This window comes from Sminthopsis crassicaudata, chromosome 5 (assembly GCF_048593235.1).
Source record: "Sminthopsis crassicaudata isolate SCR6 chromosome 5, ASM4859323v1, whole genome shotgun sequence".
Classification (NCBI taxonomy): Eukaryota; Metazoa; Chordata; class Mammalia; order Dasyuromorphia; family Dasyuridae; genus Sminthopsis; species Sminthopsis crassicaudata.
In genome coordinates, this window is record NC_133621.1 from 203,257,911 (window position 1) to 203,261,489 (window position 3,579).

A 3,579-nucleotide genomic window follows, 5' to 3' on the forward strand; every position below is an offset into this window, starting at 1 on the left:
AAATTATAACTCAATTGTATGCTAACCATACCCCTTTATGTATATGTGTATATACATGTATAGGTATATACATGTATATATGTGTATTATATATAACATATATAATTTTAATATAGTAAAATTGAGTGCTTTTACTGATAAAGAAATTAAAGCTGTTAACCTAAAAAAATTGTGTTTTGACAGTACTTGTCAAGAAGCAAAGTGGTTCTGCACAGAAGCATTATGTCCTGGAAGATGTAAAGTAGAAGGAAGCTCATTTACAACTTTTGATGGTGTTTCATATGAACATCCTGGAAACTGTCACTTCTTAGCTGTCCATGTATGTGGTAACTTAAAATATTTTGAAAGAACTGATATTCTTTCATTCCTGATGATTTTAATTAATTCCTGAAAGAAGTACAATAATGGCCTTAATTTTGAATTACAAATATGATTTACCTAAGGTTATTGGTTAGTTCTGTTATTTTTTGTGGTAGAGAGCTAGACCTGGGTATGGAGAACCTGACACATATGGAGTCTGTGAACCTATAAAGTCATTTAATATCTCAGTGCTTTATGTCTCTAAAAGTATAAATTATTCATTTTTATTAGTAAAGGAAGTTTTACTCACTTGGAAATTCCTTATACTAATGAAATCATAGATCAAGTATCTATTCCTATGAAAATACACAAGAGAAAACATCTTAACAGGGAGGCAGCTACTTCTGTAGGAGAAAAATGTTAATAAATATGTGAGCATCTGAATAGCATTATCATACCTTTAGTGAGCTGAGTTGTAAAGTGACTGGCTGGAGCAATGTTATCCAAACTAAAGAATGCAAGAATGTAGGCAGAAAAACAAAACAAAACAAAAAAACAACAAAACCTTTGAAGTCAACATATTCCCACTTATGTTTGCTTTCTATTTTGTTGATATAAATAGCTAAATGATTAGCTGAATATAGGGTCTACTAAAATTAAATGAAAAATGTAGGCTTCCATGAATTGCTGAGAGGAAGCATAATGTAATAAGTAGAAAGCTAGAGTTCGAAACAGGAGGATATTCATCAACTCATTTCTCTAACATATATATTTTTTGGTGGTCCTGGACAAATCACTCAACTCCACAGTAATTTTAAAGCATTTAAATTGCAAAGAAGCTGCTGACCTGCAATGTTAGAAGCCATTTCCTCAGCTAGGAATATCACAATATCCCAATAGCAATTGAAATGGGTTCAATCTTTATCCCTTTCCAAAATTATTGAGATAATTGCTTCAATTTTTAGTGTAATTTCAATATTCAGTTTGCATAAGGGTGCTAGTGTTAAAATGTCTAGCTAACAATCTTTGAAACATGTTTGTAAATATCTTTAAAACAAACCTTTCAGTTTGAGATAAAAATATCCACTTTTCCTTTGGAATAATAGAAATTATTTAGTAATTCTTTGGTCAAAAGTTTTCTTTCATGAATTAAGGGATGAAATTCCCTGATCTGTTTTTTGGAATGTAAGAGAAATGCTTCCAGAATCCTATGGAGGGCACAGGGAAACAGTTTAGGGTAATAGACTTACACATTGCTTAATTTCTTTAGGAAAGAATATAAATCTTCAAGTCTTTTCATTTGAACTTGGACATATCCCTTTCATGGTAGAATTAGAATTAGCACTAAAGTATGGCATAGTTCTATCTTCTCAGTATTAAGCTCTCATGGTAGTAAAGTAGCATCTCTAATACCTAATTTTTTTAATCATGGTGAATGGGATATATAACATCATGTAACCAATAATTCTTCTTTTAATTACATTATTTTAATAGGATGAAAATTGGTCCATTAGCATTGAACTTCGTCCATGTCCAAGTGGTCAAACTGGAACATGCTTGAAAAGTATCACCCTTCTTTTAAATTCAGTAAGTAGTAAATGATAATAATAACATACATTCAGTAAGTAGCCAGTTATTGTAAATAGAATGAAAGTAAATCTAATTCATTTGGTTGTATTCCTCTGATCTAGAATGTGAAATGCTTATTTATAAACAACTTAATTTAATATTATTTATTATTTAATGCTTACTAAACAATAATGTAAGCAACATTGTATGATATTAGCAGCGAGGCTTAATAGAATCTCCCTTCTTATGGATAAGGATCTTTGCCTTATTTCTTTGTTACATTCTGAGAATTGTCTCTTAAATATAGTAAGAAGTCAAGTAACAAAGTTTTGTTGAATGTGAATCCCTTGAGAACAGAAACTTTCTTTTGTCTTTCTTTGTAAGCCCAGCTTGGCTTTATTGCTCAGCACATACTGGGCACTTAATCACTATTTTGTGATTTTCCAAGAGTTGTTGAGAGAAATGTAAACTGATTAAGAGAATATGCATTGAAAGTACTTTAAAAATATTATTTATACCTAACAAATATTTTGATCATTCCTGTTTATTTATTAAGCATTTAGTCCTAAGATTTCCTGGAAAACTATATAATGAGATTCATCCTATGTATAATTACTATAAAAGAAAATTTTCATTTTGGCAATGTACTTGCCAAATTTTCTTTAAGATGCTCTACTATACAGACTTTAAAAAAACAAACTTTATGGATATCTTTTTAAAAGTTACTATCATTTCCTGCTATATAAACCTATACTAAAGAGCCCTCCATCATAATAGCAAAAACAATAAAGAAAACCAACCCCAAAAGCTACTTTGCATATTAGCTTAGATTAAAAAGAAAATCCAAATTGACTATTCCTCTAATTAGTTTAAATAAAACATTATAATTATGGTATCAAAAACATTGCAATTCAGATTTTTGAAAATATGTTCCAAAAGAAACCACTTTTGTAAATTCATAGATTTATTAACCCTCTATTATATTCAATGCATTGTGCTAGGCACACAGACACAAAATTAAAAGTAAATAATAAATAAGCAGTAGACTTACAGTAGACTGTAAGCCATGAATTAATGTGCGTGTTTTAATAATGACATGAACATTAGTCTCTTTCAGCTGACAAATATCTATTTAACAACGATGGTAGTGTCACGAACAACAAGATTAAAAGGGAAGGCTATTATTTTTCAGGTAAGCTGAATATTTGTATGTAACAAATATATGAAAATTCAAAGCAAAATGATGAAATATCAAATCTTTTCATGATTGTCCTTTTTCATTTGTTAACAGATGCAATTAAGATTTTTAAAGTATCTTCCTCATACCTACAAGTAGAGACTTCTTTTGGATTAAAAATGCAGATACAAATTCATCCTGTGATGCAATTGTATATTTCTATGCCACCCAACAAATTTACAAACACGTTAGGTAAGTCCTCACAAGAAATATTTTCTTTCTAAGGAATTCAGTGTAAGAAAAAATGTTTTTTTTTCCATTTGTCATTTTGTTCATGATAACCACAAAACTCCTTCATTTCTTAAAAAGCAGAAAAAAAGGAAGACCTGATTTTGCCTTAATCTAATGATTAGATGTTAGACCACTCAAATGTTAGACCACTTTTGAAAAATCTGCACAGTTAGCTTTTTAAAAATAAGATTCCTCTATTGTAAAAAACAGTGTTATAGTGATTATAATTTCACAAATGTAGT

The 3,579-nt window shown here is 29.6% G+C and overlaps 1 long non-coding RNA gene across 1 annotated transcript; it reads left to right on the top strand.

Moving 5' to 3' along the window:
* The first annotated feature begins 215 nt into the window (after positions 1-215).
* Positions 216-3,281, top strand: LOC141543028 (uncharacterized). The gene is made up of 4 exons (XR_012482303.1): positions 216-319; positions 1,795-1,887; positions 2,977-3,061; positions 3,161-3,281. It is a non-coding gene; the product is annotated as an uncharacterized LOC141543028 (long non-coding RNA).
* Positions 3,282-3,579: the final 298 nt, after the last annotated feature.